Source organism: Papaver somniferum, chromosome 6, assembly GCF_003573695.1.
Source record: "Papaver somniferum cultivar HN1 chromosome 6, ASM357369v1, whole genome shotgun sequence".
Lineage (NCBI taxonomy): Eukaryota > Viridiplantae > Streptophyta > Magnoliopsida > Ranunculales > Papaveraceae > Papaver > Papaver somniferum.
Genome location: NC_039363.1, coordinates 23,550,649 through 23,575,533, shown reverse-complemented (window position 1 = coordinate 23,575,533; position 24,885 = coordinate 23,550,649).

Here is a 24,885-nt window from a genome sequence, read left to right as displayed (position 1 = left end):
ATAGACTCATTTTGTTCCTTACGCATTAAATGTTGAGAATTAATCCTTGTTTCAGTTTCAACAAGTTTCTTATTCAACAAGTAATGTTTCCAGCTGAGATTCTCAAACTCAAGGATTTTTGAGTTCATATTTTCTTTGCAAAGCTTAAGAAGATATCTTGTATTATGATATCCATAAAAGAAGCCAAATAATATTTTTCTTAGTTTCCCATTTTATCTGGAAAGAGGTGCAAGAAGCCCAATCACATCTGAGGTAGACAGTCTTTTTTGTAGACATAGCACCTAGTAGTGAGGAAAATTCAGACATATCTTCTTCAACATCTTGATCGATTTCTGAGTCACCATCTTCAGAAATTTCATCAAGTTATTTTTCAAGGAAAGTTTGCCAATCATCAGAATCTACATTGTATGAATCAGATTGTTCAGTAGATTCACAAAAGATATCATTTTCAGGTGTTAATCTTTCATCTTGATTTTCGTTAACTAAGTCACCCATTAGATTCAATTCTTACAGGTTGGACCGCACCAAACACAGATTCTTAGATCTTTTCATATTTTCCTGCTTTGATACCAATTGAAAAGATGAGGGTACCCAAATATACCACAATTTTAAACTTTTACACCTATAAGTCCTCTTACCGAAAGTGATTGTCTATAGACTGAGTCGAGACAATACAACGAATCGATATTCGCACTTTGTGTGATCGTCTATGGATACGAGATCGAGACAATACAACAATCAAAGTGTGATAATAGGTTCGGACTTAACCAAGCTATATAGGATCACTATCAAGTAATATGGAGTTAATGTTTGTATAATTTACTTTAAATTATAATAACAACAATTATAATTACGCAAAACAAAAGTAAATGACATAGCAAGATTTTGTTAACGAGGAAACCGCAAATGCAGAAAAACCCCGGTACTTAGTCCAGAATTGAATACTCTCAGAATTAAGCCTCTATACAAAACAAACTAACTTCGTATAATTGAGACCAAGCAACTAAACCTATAGTTCACCTAGTTTCTTCAGTATCCCTGCGCTTCCGACATTCAATAAGTGCACGAACTGGAACAATTCCTTTGGTTCGTATTCCAAACAGTAAAGGAACAACAAATTTGTTCGGTAACAACTCTATTCAATCCCAGTGATATGAGTTATACAAAGGCTCTTCTGTTTAATCCAATTAACTCCTTTGTCGGGTTTAGATCAATCTATCCAACAACTACCAAAGTAGCAGAGTTTAGATTATGCAATGAATAATAGGATCTTATCAATATGCTAAATACTGATTCCTATCCACGCAACTAATCAATCAAATCTATCAAGGATAAACCGATTATAGTTGGATCCCATCCAATCAAGTTTTTTGCACACCAAAGATTATGAACCCAAATTAGAAATCTTCTTCGTCTTCAAATCTTCTTAAATCTTCAATAAACACCTGCACACCACAACTTGAATCTCTTGTGATCAATCACGCACAGAACGGAGTCTATTAACAATAGATTATCACAAGACGTCTTTAGATCTACAAACAGTTCTAAAGATCTCGTTGACACTTCGATCTAGTTTGAGTGAATCTTATATCAGACCAGAAGATTCTCAAGAATAAACAAAGTAGGTGCAATTAAAGTTCAACAAGCGTTAGTCAATCAAATCAAATCGAAAACTAATGATACTGCAATTATATGGTTTCCCACCAACGGTACTCGTAGAGCTTCATGATCCCACAAAAGTCTTTAAACGAGCGGTCGTAAGAGATTTCGCCTAATTAAGGTACTTTCCTCTCTGAATAGACGGCTCCACCAGTAACAACACAACAAGGTATTTTTGTGGCTCTTAGGATAGTTTGCTCGAAATGCAAACTTGGGTATTTATGGACCAAGGGAGTTTGGACACCAAGGAATTTCCAAAACCGAAAATATTCTCAATATATGCAATATATTTCCAAATTCGGTTTTCATAATTCCTATAAATGCTCTGTCCAATATTAACTGAAATCCTACTAGAAAATCTCTAATTAGTAAATGCACATTACCAATTTTTATTTTCCAGAGATATGCATTTTAATTGCTGGTAATTAAAATCATATAAAATTAACAACCTTAACTAAAAGATTCTCAACTTATTTCGGCCTGGAATCTCCTTGAGTTATTAAGGAATGTCTTTGAACAATAAAAGATAAGAGTTACTGAACATGTTCAAAGTATGTAGACATCTTATTTCTTTGTAAATCCTCTTTCATATTTACAATCTTGGAACCGATTATACCACACTTCCAAACAAGTTTAGAATTGGTTCATCTGATTTCCAAGAACTATGTGATTGATCAAATCAACATACTAATCATGGGTTTACGGTTATACCAAACAGAAGGATCGGTTCTACCTTAATATGATTAGTGGGACCGGTTACACCAGTTACCAAATTGGTTACATTAATTACTAGGACCAGTTACCATATTCTCATGGTATTACTTATGATTGGTCACACCAGTTACCACGATCGGTTACACCAATTACCAGGACCGGTTACACCAATTAAAAGGATCGATTACACATTCTTTTTTGATCGGTCACACCAATTACTAGGATCGGTTACACCAATTACTAGCATCGGTCACACCAATTACAAATATCGATCATACCATCTTAGGTGATTACTTAGGATCGGTAACACTAATAAAAGTCATACCAATACATAAGTCAGGCATTGTGACTAGTTTTACCAAGATACATAACAAGTTATAATCGGTTCTACTAGCTGACACATATTGGTAATCCAAAGATATGCAATAAATAACAATACCAATAAACCTAGCGATTTCTCTTTCGATTCACAAAACAAATTCATAAATGTACTTCCTTTAAATGAATGTAAACATTGTTTCCCAGGACGAAATATTCACCCATACTCATACACATAATCACAATAGCATTCATACAATTATGTTGATGTCTTATATACGAAGTTCAAAAGATAAGTGTTATACTTCGTATTGTAATTCCTTAACACTATGTCCACTAGAGTATAATCATTTACAGCTTCGCAGTTATGTTTTCAATATATCACGACTTGAAAGATACGTAGGGAATGAGACAGTTCAAGTCAAAATATTACTAACCTCAAGAGGAAGGATGATGTCGCCGATGTAGCTTGTTACTTCTTCACATTCTTCAAGTCTTCGAGTAATACTTGTATGTCTCATCATCCTACTCTTTCTAGCCTAACCTATACGAAGTTGTCTCTAGTACATAATCACGTGACTCTTTAATTGAGTTTTGATTCACTAAAATATGACAACCAAACTTGAAATACCAACGCTTGGTGGGTTCAACCGAGCTATGCTCTAATACCTAGGTTTATTCTTGACCAATAGGGATCGAGACATCCTGGAAATTGGCAAAATTAGGTCAAAAATTTGAATTTTGATGCGTGTCGTAATGTTAAGTGCATATTTTGCATATATTTAGTGTCGAATCCATGCTAGTAATTGCTCTTATTCTCGCAAATTATTGTATGTTACGTTTGTTTTGTTTTATTTGTGTTTTATTAAGTGAATCATCCGGAAAGAAGTGAAAATAACTACAAAGTGAAGTCTACAAGTGGAGAAGGTCCAACGACCAAGTGAAACTCATTCAAATACATAATTTCTTCCCATGATGTTGAAGAGAACGAAGAGGCGAAGTCAACGACGAAAGAATGAGGTCAATCCAATACTGTATGAGAAAGTTATGGGCGAAACGAGAAATTAAGCTTGTTGGTTATCCAGGACCGACAGTCAAACAAGAGTGTTGCAGATTGTTACAGGCACCCGCCAGTTTTACTAAGGGCACGTCATTTCTTTCATCTCAGAGTTACAACTCTAATGATTGGCCACGACGGAAGTGAGAAATGCTCTAGTCTCAACGGAATCAGGGAAGCTGATGGAGTTTGGATGACTGGTGGGATGTTAACGTCTAAACAGAGAATGATGAAGACAGGGTGCTTCCAATATTGATCGACGAGAGGTGTTGTGGCTGCTGTCTCGGTGATTTGCAAGAAGGATGAAAACTCGAGTTTTCTGTGGAGTATGGGTTTAGCTCGAATCTATGGTTATCACTGGTGTTGTTAACAAGATCGAGTAGACAGAGTCGGTGCATTGACGGATTGTTGATCGATGGGTTATGGGGTTGTGTTGCCGCCATTATCGTATATGATGATGGAGCTGGATAAGGAAGAATTGGATGATAAAAATGATGTTGTGGCTGTTGGAAGATGGGTTAAACAGGGAGATTGAGCTTTTCTGCAATCGGTTAATGGCAGTGATGGAATGATCGTAGTATCAAGGAAGATGAGATGTTGATAGTGAACGAGAATGGAGTTATTGTTTCCTGGCATTAATGGCAGTAAGATATTTGCGGGCGACGAGGAACTGATGCTCGGTGTTGGAGATAGATGGAGAAGGAAGATAGTTATTGCCGGAGAGTAATGAATCAGTGGTGCTGCTGCCATTGAGTCTCGCAGCTCGAGTTTAAGTTCACAGGGAAGATGAAATGACGAGATTTGGGTTGCTGAGGTTTGAAGGTTAATGGCAGTTGCTGAGATGATTGGTTGCAGTTGAGACTCGTGTTTGGGTGATGCTCGTGAACTATGGTGATCGAGACAGAGATGATGGCTTGGCAGCGACGATGGAGTTGGGTGTACTAGGGGTTGAAGAATAAACCAATATACTATGAAGAAGACATAAGGGATCAACAAGAGTTATTGATACAGTGGTATGGATCAACTATGAGAGTTTACAGAGTATGGTTGGATCAACTGGTACAGTTGACATGAAGTGAGTGGATCAACAAGTGTTGTTGACGCATGGTACGGTATTTAGAAGTTTATTTAGGTTGCAAGTATTACTAGTTTTAGAGTTTGTTTACGTGAGTATTTTGTAGAAGAGTCTTTGTTAGAGTTTGATTATGTTATGAAAGTGTTTATTACTTGAGATTCAAGTTTGTAAACATATAAATAAGTTGTTAAGTCGTGAGTTTTAATTACATCAATTGAAGAGAGTGTGTTTGAGTTATTCTTGTGTTAAGTTTTCATTAAGTCTTTGATATAAGATTTTCTACATCTGGTATTAGAGCACTAGTATCAGATTCTAGGGTTGTGGGTATGAGTTGTTGAGTTGAAGAAGATGATGAGTTTAAGTTCAATTAAGGTACCTGTGTTTGAAGGGAAAAAATTTGAACAATGGAGGTTGCAGATGGACAATATTTTTATATACCAAGAGCTATGGGATATCGTGAAAGATGGTTATGCAGAATCAGCTGAAGGAGCAGTAGTTGAAGGAGTTGCACTAACTCTGTTAACTGAAAACAGAAAGAAGAATTCTAAAGCTACATATATTCTTCATCGGGGTATTCATGGATCACTTATGGTAGAGTTATCTATATCAAAGATGTTAAAAGAGCATGAGATGGATTGATAAGTTACTATACAAGATCCGATAAGGTCAAGAAGGTTAGGTTACAAACTTTGAAAAGAAAATATGAACTGTTGCAGATGGAGACAACTGAAACAGTTTCAGATTTTTTCTCAAGGACATTGAATCTTGTCAATGAGATGAAGGCCAATGGTGATACTGTAGAAGATTCAACCATTGTAGAGAAGATTTTAAGAAGCTTTCCTGAGAAATTTGAATCAAAGGTTACTGCCATAAAAGAATGCAACACAGTTGCAACTATGACTCTTAATGAGTTGTTGGGCTCATTACAAGCTTATGAACAAAGATTACAAGAGAAAAAAGTTGTTGCAAAACAAGTTGAAGAGTCACTTCAGAGTCAAGTTAGCTGGAGAAACAATCAAGGAAAACCTAATGCTGGAGGTTTTAAAGGAGGATACAATAACGGATAGAGATCAAATAATGGGAGTTATAGGAAGCCATTTGATAGATCAAAAATACAGTGTTATAATTGTGGAGATTTTGGACATATTTCTACTGAGTGTACAAAACCAAGAAAGACAGTTGATAATAATTACAAAGCAAATTCAAAGCTAATATTGCAGAAAGTCAAGAAGAAGAAGAAGAAGAAGAAAAGAAGGATGAAAACATGTTACTTGCATGTCACACAGCAGAAGAACAACCACAACTTAAGTGGTATTTAGATACTGGTTGTAGCAATCATATGTGTGGAAGAAAAGATTTATTTGATAAGCTTGATGAGTCTGTTAGATCAACAGTAAAGTTTGGTAACAGTTCTACAATTCCAGTGATGGGAAAAGGAAGAATTGGAATTGTTCTTAAGAATGGTTCAAAAGCATACATCATGGATGTATTTTATGTTCCAGGTTTACATCAAAATTTGCTGAGTATGAGTCAGTTGTCTGAAAGAGAATATTCTATGAATATTTATAATGCTTTATGCTTCATCAGAGATAGAAGAAGAAGGTTAAAAGCTAAAGTTCAGATGACCAAGAACAGGTTATTTCCTTTAAATATTCAACATCAAAAGGAAAGTTGTTACAGTAGCAGTGTTCATGATGATTCTTGGTTATGGCATAAGAGGATGGGACATGTGAACTTTAACAGTTTGCAAACTTTAGCAAAGAAGGGGATGATGTCAGGCTTACCTTTATTGAGGTACCAAAATCAAGATGTGAAAATTGCATCTTTGGCAAGCAGCACAGAGATCCATTACCAGTCAACAAAGCTAGAAAAGTTGATCATCAATTGGAGATTGTTCATAGTGATTTGTGTGTTCCTATTGAAGTAACTTCACATGGAGGTAATAATTATTTTATAGATTTCATTGATGATTTTAGTAGAAAGGCATGGGTTTATTTGCTTAAACAAAAGAGTGATGCATTTCAAGCTTTTAGAAGTTTCAAAGCTTATGCTGAGAAACAAATTGGTAAGAGTATCAAGATCTTGAGAATTGATAGAGGCAAAGAATATACTGTTGTTGACAAGTTTATGTAAGAGCATGGCATTCAACATCAACTAACTGCAATATATACACCACAACAGAATGGAGTTGCAGAGAGGAAGAATAGAACCATAATGGAGATGGCAAGAACTATAAGAAGAACAAAAGATTTACCAAAATTTTTTGGGGTTATGCAGTTGACACGGCTGTATATTTACTCAACAGATGTCCTACAAATAGTTTGAACAACATAACACTAGAAGAAGCTTGGAGAGGTGTAAGACATCTGAGAGTTTTGGGGTGTATTGCATATGCACATGTACCTAAAGAACTAAGAAAGAAATTGGATGACAAGAGTGAGAAGTGTATCCTTGTTGGTTATAGTTCAGTAACCAAAGGATATAAATTATACAACCCAGAAGCAGGAAAAGTGTTTACAAATAGAGATGATCTTTAATGAAGATTCAAAATGGAACTGGAATAATGGATCAACAACTAATGTTGATCCACATAACACTGGATCAACAATGAATGTTGATTCAAATAATAATTGATCAACAAAGAATTTTGATCCACCTACTGCTGTCAGAACAGTTCCAATTGTAGTTGAAGAAGAAGTACAAGCTCAAGACAATGTTGAAGAACAACATGAGGAAGCAAGAACTGAAACAATAACACAACAAGAAAATAAAAGACCAAGATGAAAATATATCATACCTGCTAGGTTGAATGATTATGTTTTAACAAGAGATGATGAAGATGATGATGATGATGTAGTGAACTTTGCATTGTTTGGAGATTGTGATCCTGTAGCTTATGAAGAAGCTTCTAAAGAACAAGGTTGGATTCAATCCATGAATGAAGAATGGAGTCAATAGAGAAGAATAATACAAAATCCGATCATACCACAGGTGATTACTTAAGATCGGTTTTACTAATAAAAGTTATACCAATACATAAGTCAGGCCTTTGTGAATAGTTCTACCAAGAACACAACAAGTTGTGAGCAGTTATACTCTATCACACATATTGGTTGTTCATAAGATATGCAATGAATAACAAAACCAATAACACCTGGAAATTTCCTTTTCGGTCCACAAACAAGTTTATGAACTTACTTCCTTAGAACACATGTAAACATTGTTCCCTAGGATGAAATCCTCACCTCATACCCATACATAATCACAATAACATTCAAATGATTTTGGAGATGTCTTATCTACAAAGTTTAATGGTTAAGAAATAAACCCTGTATTGTATTCCTTAATACTATGTCTATCTAGAGTTCAAATATGCTTCGCAGTTATGTTTTCAATATGCACGACTTGAAAGATACGTTATTAGGGAATGAAACAGTTCAAGTCAAATATCACTAACCTCAAGTGGAAGGATGATCGTTGTCGTTTTAGCTCCTTGCTTATTCACATCTTTAAGTCTTAGCAATACTTGTAATGTCTCATATCCTAATACTTTCAAGCTAACCTATACGAAGTTGACTCTAGTACATAATCAAGAGACTCTTAACATGAGTTTTGATTCACTAAAATATGACAAACAAACTTGACATACCAACGCTTGGTGGGTTCAACCGAGCAATGCTCTAACAATCTCCCCCTTTGTCAATTTTAGTGACAAAACTCTTACATCATATGGATAAACAAATTACAAGAATTCATTACAATCCTCTTGATTCCCGATTCAACAGCACAGTAAAACTGCTTACATTCAATCCTTGAAAATGTCGTTGTTGAGATTATAATAACAAATCTAATACTCCCCCTAAGGAATATAGGTAGATATTCAATCGGCACGTTTTTGTCATACCAATTTATATGATATGTTACTCCCCCTTAGTCTGTACTTTCACTCTTTCGTTAGATAAAACATTCAAGTACCAATGTTCTTTTCCTTAGCGATGCCAATTAGTATAAAATCAATGCCAGCATCACCTGTTTACTCCATATATTTCTGCCCCCTTTTGTCACAAAAATGACAAAGAAACAAAAAAATAAAGGACAACACGAAAAGAATTTTACAAATCTCATAATAGACTTGCAAACCTGTAGAATTAGGCACGGGGGTTCCACACATCACGTTTTGATAACCAATATCAAAACCGAAACTACAAGTAGTCTTATTTTGATATGTTACCAAGGAAACAATTGTCTGAAACAATTTTTCCAATTTAGTTTAGCAAACCAAAAACAACTAAGCACATTAGTCCCTTTGCTAAACCGATTGTTCAAAAACAACCGCTTAATTCGATAAGACCAAAATAAAGATAAACTCCATTTTTCTCATCAGGTTCTAATTATCCATAAACTTAGACCTTTCAATTTTAAAAAAGACAAGTACTAGGTTAGTTAACTAGCATTCCTTGTTTAGGCATTCGATTAGACTTGAATAACTGAAACCTCACTTTGATAAGACAAACTAGATCAGAATTAACTTAGTTTCTTATCCGGAATCAAATTGTACTAAACAACTCATCCCGTACACAAATTATTTCGTTAAGCCATAAATAATTCATACAAACCAAAATAAATCGACTTGCATAATTATTCACCTGAGTGGAAGCAATTGAAACAACATAGACATTAAAAGCACCGCAATTGCACCGTAATTTTGTAAGCCTAAACAATTGATACCATACAAAAAACCAAGATAATAATAGTTTTTCTTAACCAGAACCAATTGAAACACACATCCACACACATCATGGAATAAATATCAATTGAACTGAAATTTTGTTAAGCAAAAGCAATAAATATATATAATATAAACTCAGGTTTTTCTTAAACAGGAAAATAATTAACTAACAAGATTGTTACCTCAAATTTCGCATCCACTTCTCCAATATGATAGCATCTTCGTCTAAGGAGAATTGATATTGAAATATCACCACATTTTCATCCTTATGCATAAACAAAAGAATAACAACACACCTCAACCTTTACCAGAAAAAGGTTGAAAACCGATTTTAACAATTGCAAGCAAAAGTTGAAAACCGTCGAAACACATATGCTTTTATGCTAAACCAAAACAGATTCAACATATTGTGACTTTTTCACATATTGTTTCTCTCAGAACCCCTCATGATCCTTTGATAAATCCTACCTACTAGGGCTAGAAATTAATCCCGCTAAATCAAAAAGTCACCCAAACCATAAGGGTTCACAATATATGAGATCGAATATCAAGGTAGTAAAACCGAGGTCAAACATCCCATAAACAAATTTGCAATACACCATAAATATTCAACATGAAATCAAGTATTGCAATTACCTCTATCTTGTAGGGAATTAAATTGCAAAATTAACGCAAAAAGAATGAGGTCATTTCGAGTTTGGACGAAGAAGTTATGGGCAAAAAACAGTTTTTCACTTCTTCCCTATAGTTAAAACCGTGCTGCACATGTGCATAAGATCTCTTCCCCCAATAAAAAAAACTTGTTGCACATGTGCATAGGATCTCTTCCCCCAATATCAAAACTTGCTGCACATGTGCATAGGATCTCTTCCCCCAGTAACAAAACTTACTGCACATGTGCATGGGATCTCTTCCCCTTTTGCACCTATCACTAGGATTGGTACCCCCAAGTGTTACTTGTGACGGATCACAACAGTAAACTGTTTCTGACATAACTTCTGCAGACGATGTCCGAATTCAGTGATTTTTGGCTCGTTTTAACCGGAAAAACAAGACCTAAACATATATGATCAATAGATATCAACATCATAAACTCACAATTACTGTTTCTATCAAAACCTCAAATATAGAAAGAGAAAGTATGAGTATAGAAGAAAAGAAATCTCCTAAAGATGTTAATTAGTCATATAATAACCGAGAGATCATGTGCTCAGTTTTTCATGTGCTTCCTCACCTTAAAAATTGAGCACCAAGGTGAGCACGCACATTCCAACACAACTAGGTTGTGTTGAGTTGATCATTTTCTTGTACGTCAGGAGTGACTAAGACCGAATCATAATTCTTGACCTCTTGCTTGTTTGTTTTATCTTGTTCCATCTCTTGTTTTTCTTCTTTTACTTGTGATGAAGGGTGTCATTATCACAATTTTTACTAGTACAAGAGATTTCAGACATAATGTCTTTCTTTAGTCTTTCAAGAAGACTCTTGTAATTATTGTCACCAACAATTAGCAGCTGAGAGTCATTCTTGTGACTAACTTTTGGTCCCTTCTTGGCTATGGAGGATTTCGGTACCCATTTAGAGTTGGGTTTCGCAGGAGCATCTTTATCCTTCATAATACCATTAGAATCATTGTCCTTTTGAATATTTTGCGAAACACTGTTTCTCCAATTTGGAACATCAGATCTTGTCTTTGCATTTATAAAGTTATCTCTCTTTGTATATTCGGGTCTTTTATGAGATGACCTTGTCGAGTGATATGCAAAATTTGAACTATCATTATAATAATTATTTTGCCTAAACTTAGAGATATGCAAAATTCGAACTATCAGTTTTAGAGTTTACCAAATCAGAGGTGGTAAACAGCGCTTAAAAGCTTATCTACGAATCCTGCACATACTGAGCACTTACCAGCTGACCCTACTGAAGGAGTGTTTTCTTCACTCTAACTAGCGGATACATCTGACCTACATCAAATGTTGCATAAACCGATTTGAGTTCTTAAGAGGAGAAAACTTAGCCAATTCGTTTGATACAATGGAAAGTGCATCTTGCATCTTACGAACTTTGCATCCCCATTGCAAGTGTTCTTTATTACCACAATAATAACAATGCTTAGTATAAATATACGAAGTATGAGTTTTAGTGTTACCTTTTTATGGGTCCTCTTGCATTGGAGCTCGACGAGTGTTCTTCTTCTTCTTCTTCTTAGCAGAAGTGCTCTCTTTGATTACTGCTGGTTGAACACTATTCTTAGGCTTGACAAACTTTTCTTCTTTACAAGAGATAGGAGCATCTTTGTCATCAGTGGAAGCCTCTGATTGAGAAGAATTTGTAGCTTTAACAAATTTTACCTCTTTGCTAATATTTGAAGCATCTATTCCCTTATAGCCCAATCCCCGTGTATCACGATGATTTCTACTTGCTTCTAACATTGAGGTTAACTTGTTTGAGCTTTCATTGGATTTTTTCAGTTCCAAATTTTCTTCTTCCAACATCTTGATTTTATCAAGAGCACTGGCTAGATCAGCCTCAAGCGTTTTTCTCGTGAGAGATATACACCTTCTTTCTCTTCAAAACTCTTTTGTTGAGAGTTAATCCTTGCATCAGATTCAACAAGTTTCTCTTCCAACAAATGAATTTTTTCAAGAGCAGCATCACGCTCCTCTTTTAACAGTTCTGCTTGAGAGAGACTAGCGTTTTCTTTTTCTTCAAGACCCTGAATTTGTTGAGAAGTATCTTCCCTCAATTTTTCGTAGTCTAGACGATGCCTTTCATATTCATTAGCCTTTATTTGTAAAGTAAACTGAAGTTCCTTTATTTGCTCATTAGACACACTTAATAGAATTTCGTTAGACAACAATTTCTCACGAAACTTTTCCAACATAGAGTTCGTGACCTCTGATTCTGAAGATGGTTTAAAAACCTCTTGCGATACGTTAACTGAGTCTTTCAATAATTTTCGCTTTCGCTTGATCTTACTTTGACTCATTTCTTATAGGTTGGATCGCACCAAACACAGATTGTTAGATCTTTTCGTGTTTGCCTGCTCTGATACCAATTGAAAAGGCGAGGGTACCCAAATATACCTCAAGCTAAAACTTTTCCTACATATAAGTCCTTTCTCCGAAAGTGATTGTCTATGGACTGAGTCGAGCCAATACAACTAATCGTTTCACACTTCATGTGATCATCTATGGATACGAGATCGAGACAATACAACAACGAAGTGTGTTTACTTGATACAAAGTTTCGAACTTAACCAAACACAATAAGATTGCTTATCAAGTAAATAGGAATTAACGTTTGTGTAATTTACTTTAATTATAATAAGACAATTATAATGCGGAATATAAAATTAAATGACACATCAAGATTTTGTTAACAAGGAAACCGCAAATGCAGAAAAACCTCGGGACCTGGTCCAGAATTGAATACTCTCAGGATTAATCCGCTACACAAAATTACACTTAACTTCGTATAGTTGAGACCAAGTAACTAACCCTATAGTTCACCTAGTTCCTTATGTATTCCCACGCCTCCAACTTATAAATAAGTCACGTACTTGGAACAATTCCTTTGGTTCGTATTCCAAACAGTAAAGGAACAACAAATATGTTGGTATCAACTCTATTCAACCAAGTGATATGAGTCGGACAAAAGCTCTTCTGTTTATCTCAACATATACTCCTTCGTCAGGTCCTTAGATCTATCTTATATTCAATCACTCAAAGGTAATCGTTTAAGATTAAGCCAACAACACCTTTAATCCGAAGAATCGTGTTGATGTCGATCTACTCAATTAATCAATCCAATCTACCACAAGGATAAACCGATTATTAATTGGATCCTCTTTTACCGAAACAAGTATTGTGCACACCAAAGATTATAAAGCCCAAGTCAGATCTTCAATATCTTCTTTGTCTGTAAATCTTCAATAAAAACCTGCACACAATCACTTGAATCTCTTGTAATCAATCACGCACAGAACGGAGTCTGTTAACAACAGATTATCACAAGATCGTCTTTAGAACTAGCAACAGTCTGAAGATCCCTGTCGAAACTCTGAACTAGTTTGAGTGAATCTTATATCATAAGAGAATATTCTCAAGAACAAACAAACTAAGTGCAATCAGATTTCAACTACTGTTAGTCAATCAAATCAATCGAAAACAAAAGATAAACCGCAATTATCTAGTTTCCCACCAACGGTACACGCTAGAGATTCTCAATCCCAAAGAAGATTTTAAACTGAGTGCTCGTAAGATATTTCGCCTAATAAGGTTACTCTCCTCTCCGAATAGGCGGGCTACACCAGTAACAACAACAAAAGAGTAAATCTGTTGTTACGAAGGATTAGTTTGCTAGAAAGGCAAACTTCGAGTATTTATAGACAAAGAAGTTTGGACACCAAGGAATTTCCAAAACCGAAAATATTCTCAAGATATTCATTAAAGCAAAGATTCGGTTTTCATAATTCTTGGAAATGCTCTGTCTAAAAACAACGATCGAAATCTCTTGGAAAATCTAATTAGTAAATGCACATTACTAATTCTATAATTTCCCTACAAAATGAAATTAATAACCTTAATTAAAAGATTCTTAACTTACTTATGTTTCGATCCTGGGATTCTCTTCCCTTAGCCGTTAAGGAATATCTTTGAACAATTAAAGAAATAAACATCCACAATACGTGTTCAAAGGTTGTCGACATCTTTACTTTGTAAGTTCTCTTTCACACTTACAACCTTGAAACCGATTTTTCATACTTCCAAACAAGTTTAGAATTGGCTCATCTGACTTTCAAGAACTATGTGATTAATCAAACCAACATTCAATCAGAATCATGGGTTTACGGTTCTACCAAAACAAGTTTTGGTTCTACCTCCATGTGAGTATTGTGCATAGTCACACTAGCTTTCCAAAATTCGGTTGACTAGGTACTAGGATCGGTTCCCCACATATATATGGTATCTAACTTATATGTGTTGCACATGTCCATAGGATCGGTTCCCCTTTCTGCTATAAACCTTGTTGCACCCCATACAAGGATCGGTTCCCTTTGATTTATTACACCCCTTACAAGGATCGGTTCCCCTTTCCTTTTAATTGGTCAGACATACAAAATTAGATCATACCACAGGTGATTACTTAAGATCGGTTTTACTAATAAAAGTTATAACAATACATAAGTTAGGCCTTTGTGAATAGTTCTACCAAGAACACAACAAGTTGTGAGCGGTTATACTCTATCACACATATTGGTTGTTCATAAGATATGCAATGAATAACAAAACCAATAACACCTGGCAATTTCCTTTTCGGTCCACAAACAAGTTTATGAACTTACTTCCTTAGAACACATGTAAACATTGTTCCCTAGGATGAAATCCTCACCTCATACCCATACATAATCACAATAGCATCCAAATGGTTATGGCGATGTCTTATCTACAAAGAATTGAACAACTTTATGAGTAACACAATTAGATTCATTTGATTGTCGTTTGATCTAGAAGTGTTAGATGAATGAGGTTAATAGAAAAGTGTTCATATGGCTAACTTCGGTTAACTATTGTTGAGCCAACTCAATATACACGTTTAGGTACGGTTACCCATATCTAAATGAAGGTATATTTCATTTGTGTGTAACAAGCTAAGACCCTCTAACGGTGGAGAGATATTGCTTTGGTTTTAAGCAAACTTAGCTTGAATCTTAAATTAGGTTTTCATCTAACGGTGAATATTGATTGCTTTGTTTCAAAGTTATCAAACCTTGATTTGAAGCCTATAAGAACTCTAGCAACTGGAAAACCTAATCCCCACACCTCTTGTGTAATACTAGTTGCGTACTAGAGTCGATTCTCCTTTAGCCTAGGTTTTTCTTAAAACCATTATAGGTTAACGACTTAAAAGACTTCATTGGGATTCTGAAGCCAGACCCAAATATTTTCTCTGTAGTTGCGTGTTCTGATCTTACTTGTTCTATCGTATTGATTACTGTCTTCTCTAAGATTTGCCCGAGATTTATCTCCGATAGGTAAGATATAAAAAGTAATAACAAAGCTTTTCGTCTCATTTTTTATGATTCCACAATAACTTGTTCTACTACCATATAGTTAAGTTATTGTGAGGTGATTGATATTTCTAGGCTGTTCTTCGGGAATATAAGACCGGATTATTGATTGGTTCCTGTTCACCTTAATTTATCAAAAGACGAAACAAAACTTCATAGGTATTTATGTGAGAGACAGATTTATCTATCATAATAGACTTATCTGTGTGAGAAAGATTTGTTTATCAAGTCTTTGACTTTGGGTCATAGAAACTCTTAGTTGTGGGTGAGATCAGCTAATGGAATCAGGTGCGTACAGTCCTTCTAGGATTCAGAGGCGTAAGGAATGTGATTGTACCTTAATCAGTGTGAGACTTGGTTAAGGCTCAACTATATTCCAGTCCGAAGTTAACTTGTAGTAGGCTAGTGTCTGTAGCGGCTTAATACAGTGTGATGTTCAAATCTAGACCAGGTCCCGGGGTTTTTATGCATTTTCAGTTTCCTCGTAAACAAAATTTATGGTGTCTGTATTATTTCTTTTCCGCATTATATTTGTTTATATAATTGAAATATCACAGGTTATGCATAGTTTAATCAATTGGTAAATCCGACCTTTGGTTTTTGATTGAAATTGATTGACACTTGAATATTAATTTTTGATACCTTTAAAGTTATTTCTCATATCAATCAGGCTCACAGATTTCTATCTGTTCGATTGCATGTTGTATTGAGAAATTGAGATATTACTCTTGGATGTTCTTCCTTGATTGAGTCTGACTGTCTAGTTGATTCTCTTGGAATTATATTGGAGTTAGTCCATACAGATTGCCAAACGAAATATTGGGTGTGGTTGTTAGACCCCCGCTTGGCAAACACGTTAAAGACCTCATAAGTCTGTGTTTGTAGCAATCTTTCTCTATGGACAGAAGCACTATCTCTATACACGTACTGCCAGTCTTCGATGGCTTGAATTACTTATGGTGGAAAATTTCTATGTGTGTTTTTCTTCAAGCACCTGATTTTCAATCATGGGTTTTTGTTGTAAATGGCTATATTCCTCCAATGATTACAGTAGATGGTGTAACTGTTGCAAAGGATATTGGTAGATATGAGCCTGACGAGATTCTCGCTGCAAAGCAAAATTCTGACGGATTAAATGCTATCATACATGCTATTACCCCAGATCTACAACACCATGTGACTACGTGCACTCAGTCTAAAGATGCTTGGGATATCTTAGAAACCGTATTTGAAGGGAATACCTCTGAAAAGGAAGCTAGGCTTCAAAACCTAAATTCTGATTGGGAAAACCTTCATATGGATGATGATGATTCATTTGATGAGTTTAATCACCAAGTGTTTGAAATTGTTAATGCATCATTTGCCTTGGGTAAGATTATTCCTGAAAAGGACATTGTGATGAAAATTCTCAGATCGTTACCAGCTAGATACGATTCTAAGAAACATGCCATCGTTGAAGGAAATAACCTTGATACATTTTCCAGAAATACTCTTATTGGGAAGTTAAAGATCTTTGATCATGAGCATACATCCAAATCTGGAAAGGATATTGCTTTCAAAGCAAAAAACAACACTAAATTACTTGACAAAAGTAAAAGTGTTGGCATCTTTATCAGTGATCCTATTGAGACTGATTCATCAGATGAAGATCTTGACAACTCGGTTTCACTTATCACAAGACAGTTTAGAGATATTCTTTTGAAGAGAAGTAAACGGTTCATCAGAGATAAACCCAGGTCATCAGTTAAACCTCACGGTCGTGTCCCTCCTAAAAACAGGGACACCGTCGATACTGATAATGAGGATATGCCACACTGCTTCAATTGCATATGTTTTGGTCATTTTGCTAATGAGTGTCCAAATCTTAGAAATACACTGGGAATAAAGGTTTTGCTGCAACTCTTGATGAAATGTCAGATCAGTATGACTCAAATGAAGATGAAAAGTCAAGTGTTGCACTCCTTAGTGAAAATATTGATTTTGATAATTATAGGAATATGTACATAATCTTGATATTCTTCATGGAGAAACTTCTTCAACCACTTTGGAGGATAAAATGGATTTTTCCCTGTCTACTGAAAATTCTATCTCACATGTTTCAGGTACCTCAATTTGTTTAGCAGCATGCTCAGCTATGGTGTCTGAACCGTCCTCCACATTGACATGTTCTTATTGTACTTTTAAGGGTCATGAACTCTCGAAGTGTTTCAAGTACAAGCATAAAATAAGATATCTCAACAAACTTCAACGAGAGAAAACCGATTAGCAAACAAACTCAAACTTGTTCAGAAGTCGAATTCATCTGAGGTATGTAGATTCAACTCATCTATGAAAAAGTTAATTTCTAAAGAAAAAGATAGACCCTTACAGAAAAGAACAAGGTCTAAAAAGAGTGTTAAGAATTCCGTACAAGAATTGAATGGTGGACAGATTATTGTTCACCCCAACGCAACTTAATTGTGTTGAAGGTGCTTCTTGTCTCATGTGCTTGAACTTAAAAAGAAACAATATTTATGTACAATCGGGTTTTTAGGAAAGGAAAATTTGTTTACTTTTCTTTTTGTTTTTCTGGAATTCTGTTGATCTTTTCATAATTAATGTTGAAAAAGTTTGCCCTATTTTGATTATTATTAAAAAAGAGGGTTAAATTCAACAATTCTAACTTTTTTTAGGGTTATGAGTTGGTCGTACGTGAATCCTACTTACTATGTATTTAGGTTCCATAACCCTATATTCCTTTTTTTCCTACCCTAAAACTTTTTTTTATCAAGAGATTGCTTGTGGAGTTAGTTTTATGTGTTTCTTCACAATTCCATATAGAGACTCCAAGCATTATATCTTCCGATGGAAAAGATGTTAATATGATTGTTAAGCCATCAATCATGAAGGAACAGGATAAATCTCATTCCTCTATAAATTTGAAGGGAAAAAAGAAGAAACCAAGGGATAACCTCTCAAATCTTCAGAAGTTTTCTGGTGTTCTTGAAGAGTTGAAAGAAACGAGGATTCAGATTCACCAAATAAAGTAAGAACTATTGAAATTCATAAGGCCCTGGTTCGGCATCAGTGTAGAATGTTCGTTAGAATTGACTCCTTTTTCACCTTTTTCATATATTTTTGTGTTGCCTTTTCTGATGCTTAAATGTACTTGATTATCTACATAATTGCAGACTATATGGTACTCTTACGGTGCTTGGATGAACTAGTTACAAGATAACCAACAACGAGATTCAATAAAAATAATATTTATTTTATATTCTGAATCATCCAAATCCTAATTACCTATTGTATTGATTTACTACAACAGTGTTGTCAAAGGAATATTTGTAGGCTCGCATCCTTTCTGATGGAGGTATACCCTTAAAGGGACACTTCTATTAGAACTGTTACGCATAGAAAATTCAATATACACTTATTCATCTTTACAATCATCGAATTAAGTTAGAAAACCTTATACAAATAACCACGAAGATCAGCACCATAATGAGAGGTTGAGCCCGAGCCATAACGCCCGGGTGATACCTAGTTTCGCAATATAAAGAAAGAAAAAAAGAAAAAAAAATGGAAAGCAAAGGGGGTGAACAATACTTCTATCCTCCACATTAAAATCAATCGCAATAACCAGAAAAAGAAAAAAAGAAAAAATAATAGCACAAGGGTGAACAATACTTGTTTTATCGCTTATATCCGCTTCGATAATTGTTTGTTTACTAGCATCCCATCTCGCTAAAGCTTGCCAAGAAATGTTGTTTGGAGCTCCACTTATCATCCTGTAGAGACTGTTGCAGCTGGTTTCAATTTGAATGTCTGTATCTTCGATATGAACTCCCCAACTCCAAGCTTCCACTGCTGCTAACACCTCGCCTTCCTCGCTAGTTTGTGTTTGGACTGTTTTCCGCATCACCTTCCTGCATATACCCAAATGATTACGTAAAACAATAGTATAAATAGAACTGTTAGTATTGATATCCCAATAAGAGGCAATGTTCATTTTAACTGTCACATGCATGGGTGCGATCCAGTCCTTTACTTCCTTAACCACATTGATGTGGCCAGAGTGAATTGGATGGTGGCCCATTTTCCTCGCTTGACAATTTTCTTCCCAAAAGCGAACTGCATTAAGATGGACTTGTCTTGGGTCTTGTTGAATTCCTTCAAAAGTGTTATCGCACCTTTCCTTCCAAATATGCCACACCATTGAAGCGCAAAATGCACTCCAAGACCCCCTGTCTGTACACCAACCTATAGGAGCGTTATGCCAGCTATCTATCCATTCACTCACTGAATGTAAGGAGTACCCTGGCGTAAACTGGTTTGAATGAGAAACAAACCACACACTTCTTGCAAACGGACAGTTAACAAGAATATGTTCAAGCGTCCCCCCTGTTGCGAGCAAAAAACACAAACATTTTGGATATCTACATACCTTGCTAGACTATCCACCGTAACTACCATATTTTTCCTACATTTGTATGCGAATGAAACAGTTCTAGGTGAAGAATCTATCCTCCATATGTGATCCCATATCGAATTCTGAATTTCCTGTTGGCTTCTAATAGCATTGTATAAGGCTTTTGTCGAGAAATTTCCATCTCTCCTTTGTGTCCATCTAATTATATCCTTTTTAGTCCTATTCATAGTAACCATTAGGATTGCATTTACTGTATGAGGGTCAAAAATGCTTTGGAGTAAGTTAATATTCCACAAGTAAGAATTAGGAAGGAGAAGATGAGAGACTAGATAAACATTAAGAGGTAGTACAGTTGTCCGAAGCAACAACAACCTGTGAACTTTATGGTTCTCCCCCTGTTTTTATTTTCAGAGTACTCAACCGGGACAGGTTGCATATAAGTGAATGCAACCAACCCCAGACATTATGTAACTTTCCTTAACAACCTTATTACAGGGGCGACAAGGTTTATTAGAGGGGCGACATTTCTATAGGACAAAAAGGGTCATTACATGATCATTCAAGGTGTCCCTTATCAAAAAATAATTGGAAATGACAAATTAACCCTCATAATTGATAACCTAGTTTAGTGATGATAATCAAGTTTAATGTTAATGATTAATTTCACTTATATTAACTAAAAATCAAAACAAAATCATATTTTAGAGTTTAAAAAAAAAAGTTTGGAGATGGTAGAGAAGTTTTAACCCAACGTGAAGGTCAATCTCAATCAATTGAAAAAATTAACCAACAAAGTGAAAACCCAATGCATGAAAATGACCAGGTATACTTCTAAATTAGTCCCAACTAGGTTTTTGTTGCTCAAATACGTAAATTTTTTTTTCAATTTCTTACATTTTCAGAGCTAATTACGGTTGGCATTTTGCTCGTAACCAATCGTAATTCATAGTTACGGTTCGTAAAAGATGGACTACCAACCGTAAATGGTTAAATTTGGGGAAATCCCAATTGTAAAACCAATTACAGTTGGTAACTAAATGCTCGATACGAACCGTAACTCAGTTACAGTGGGTAACCAAATGCTATATACCAACCGTAACTGTGTTGCGGTTGGTAACCAAATGCTCGATACCAACCGTAACTGAGTTACGGTTGGTAAACTAAAATGGTTACCAACGATAACTGAATAAAATTCTCAGATACAAGAACACACGGTTGGTAGTTGAACTATTACCAACCGTACAACATCAAAATATCCAGCTACGGGTCGTAATAGAGTTAAAATCAACCGTAACTCACATAAACCCAGAAACTTTAATTTCAATTTTCATCTAAAACCCTAATTTTTGATAGAAATTAAACTTAAATCGAACAAGATAAACTAAACCCTAATTGGATTTTTCAAAACATACTTCATATAAGTCATTACACTACACTTGATTAATTTTCGAATCGTCGATTAATCGAAGACGATGAAATTTTGAGTTTTAATGGAGGTTATGGTTGATGGGAGGAGGAGAAGAGAAGAAGAAAGAAAACAAATTTTCAATTTAGGTTAAAACATGGGGAGGATAACCTAGTCAATTTACATCCCCTTTAGAACATTCTCTAACCAACTAAAGAAACATTACTATCACGTTGCCGCCCCTCTAATAAAATATGCCGCCTTATAATAAGCCTGTTCCTTAATCTTGCTATTACCAAAAAAAATATAGCGCAAATTAATAAAATGACCAGCTTCAAAGCACCTAATTAATAAACCGGCCAAAATTCCAAATACTTTCATAAAGTAGCCTTTCCGTTAATATTTCACCAGGTCCTATCGAAATGATCCAGCAAGTTGACTTAGTCAATTTTTAGGCTCAAAATTACTACCATATCCTCGCTCTTTTATCTTTACGATCTAACATTTTGTTTCCATTCCTTTGTTCTTCTTCTTGTTTTTTTCTCTCTCTCACAATCCTTCTGGTCGAAACTAGGGTTAAACACTCAGGTGATTGATTAAGAAGATGTGATCAGCGATGAAGACGCAATTATTATAGAAGAAGAATAGTATTTGAATTAGTGATATTTTGAAGTTTTGAAGTTTTTAGGGTTCCATTGGATGCAGCAAAGATGAAGTACAAATCGGGATGAAGGAATTAGAATCCAGGTAAATTTTTTAGAACCCACACATTATTTAACTTATTGTTTGACGAAAACTCATATTTAGATAGTGAAATCGATGGATTTCGACTGATTAGAACTCTAGGGTTTGATGTTCTTCCCCCATTTTGTTTAATTTTGTTAATTTAGGGTTAAATTTTGGTCGCAGGCACGCTGGCTAATTTATATTAAAACCATGGAGTGAAATTGGGGGTTTTTGTCATAGACTGAAATTAATTGGGTTCGTTTTGATCATGAAACCAGTTGGATTAGATGATGATGTTGTGTGTGGCTACTACTTAAGTTATGATGGGTGTTTTGGAGGGTGTAATAAGAAGGATGTGAAGGCAAAATAGTGAATTAAACAGATGGATTTAGTGTTGATGACAAGGGTCAATATTACACTACTTGTAAAAGTGATGACCATGGTGGGATTGGATACGCAAACTGGTTGTCTAATGGTGAATGTCTATAGATCTTGGACAGGAATGGAGGTGGAGTCGAAGTTCAGAGATGGTTGATCCATGTTGTTATTTACATATCTAGGAGGTGCTTTTGAATTCAAGGTAGTGGTTGACACAACTGAAGACAGTTGGTGGAGGATATGGAGGTATTGGAGGCAATTGTGTTGGTCATAGATTATGGTGTCCATATTGGATTTAAAGTGGATGATTCGCATCGTGAACCATTGCTCAATGTGGTGGTTACAGTGTTTGTGTATTTGAATTTTTTAGTGAATCACTGTAATCATATGAATTCAATCAACTGCGAAAAATGAACTTGATAATGGTGTTGTGTTGCAGAAAAGCTACATAAATGATTTAGATGTATGCTAGGACTGTGCAGGGGTGAAGAGTATAATGGCCAGGCGAGTTGACTCACCGATCTAGACTTACTCACCGAGGGTTAATTGGTCTTTTACTAAGGAGGTTAACAGACACATGCATTTAACGGCTGTTACACGTTTTTTTTCCAAAAAACGGGATGGAAAATGTCAATTTCGGCCACTTTATATAAACATTCAAAATAACGGCCAGTTTCTAAAATATATTAGAAAAACATGGCCATTTTATTAAAAAGCCCAAAAAAAAAAAGGCTGAACATGTTATATACAGTCGGTGGTTGACCACCAGATAAGTACGAAGAAGGTATCTTGACTTAGTCAAGACATCAATTGGAAATGTTCTTGTGACACGTTTTAGTGGACGTGGCAAGTATTGTCTTGTGTACAAGGGTCTATATATACCCACTTTGTAATGTTCGTACTTGAACTATGGAACAACAATAACAGAAGTAATATGAACAGACCTTTTCTCTCCACTAAATCGTGTATACTAACTTATGGTACTTGAAAAACCGTGAGCATTAAGATAGCTAACTCTCCCAGTGTCTATCTCATCTGTTTGACAATGTTGGTAATGTTAATTAGTTGTTTGCACCCAATTTCATGTGCTTATGTGGAATCTTGGTGGATCGAATTAACAAAATATAATACGTTATCAGCACGAAATTAGCTCTTCAACCATGATCGGATGATTTAATCGCAATACAAATGAAAGCTGCTTCCCGAAATGCCATGGTGGAGAAATGTAAACCATGGACGTGTGCTCTTGTTGATTAAACAAGGACAGACATTGAACTTCACTAAATATTGTGAAGTTGGCGGCACAAATACGATGGCTAAGCTTTCTTTTCGATTTTATGTACACTTATTTTAATTGTACGTATAATCTCCACTAATTGGTATTTTGTGTGACCAGGATTTTAGTGGATCAAAAAGCGTTATCATTTTGGTGATGGATTAAACAGTGTATGTCAAAAAGGTATTTGTGCTTTTGGCAAGCATAAGCAGGGTCGCGGGTAAGACAGGAATTGGTGAGAACTGTAGTTTGTCGAATTTTAATAATTATCTTTTTATTTACTGTGGTACTAACAGTTTAATATCGGTTGAGCGAGAAATTGCCTCCTTCCTGGATGACGTAAATTTGATTTTCTCAGCTTTGATAATCTCCGGAAATTTTGAATAGTTTTACCAGAAGATGGAACATCGTGTGACATAATATGGGTGCAAAATGTTTGCTCCGCTAGCTCGTTGGTCCCAGAAGTGACCCTTTATAAAAGTACTAGTTGTTTCTTTCAACGGTCCTTGAAGTGACCTACAACTGACTTTTAGGAAATTTTGCCACAAAGACTATATCCATGTGCAGACTTGGAAATTAATATTTCGTCGACCCTGAAGGTGACGAAAATGGAGATTTGTTATTTCTTTTAGTACCATATATGTTTATGTTTCCTTTTATTTTTAAGTTCTGTTTATTTTACTTGTTATGTAAACAATGGAGAAGCAATCCATAAGATATTGAAGACTCCAGAAGCAGTCCAACACGTAATTTGTGGTTTCCTGTAGTAATCCGTATTAGACTCCAGAAGTGGTCTATGGGTTCCAGGAATAAGCCATAAAATTTTGGGTTCCCGAAGTAGGCCATAATTACCAAATATTTTTGTTGATGGCTCTGCTATCTTTCTCTCGTCTACTTGTACTAACGGATATGGATTCCTGAAGTAATTTGTCCATATTTAATAGACGATGGAGATATTTGTCTCAAAGACAAGGGAACAACAAACACAAATTTTCGAACTATTTTTGTAACCTTGCAGAGGTTTTACGAAATGTAAAATATCATTTCAGGTTCGAATAGTA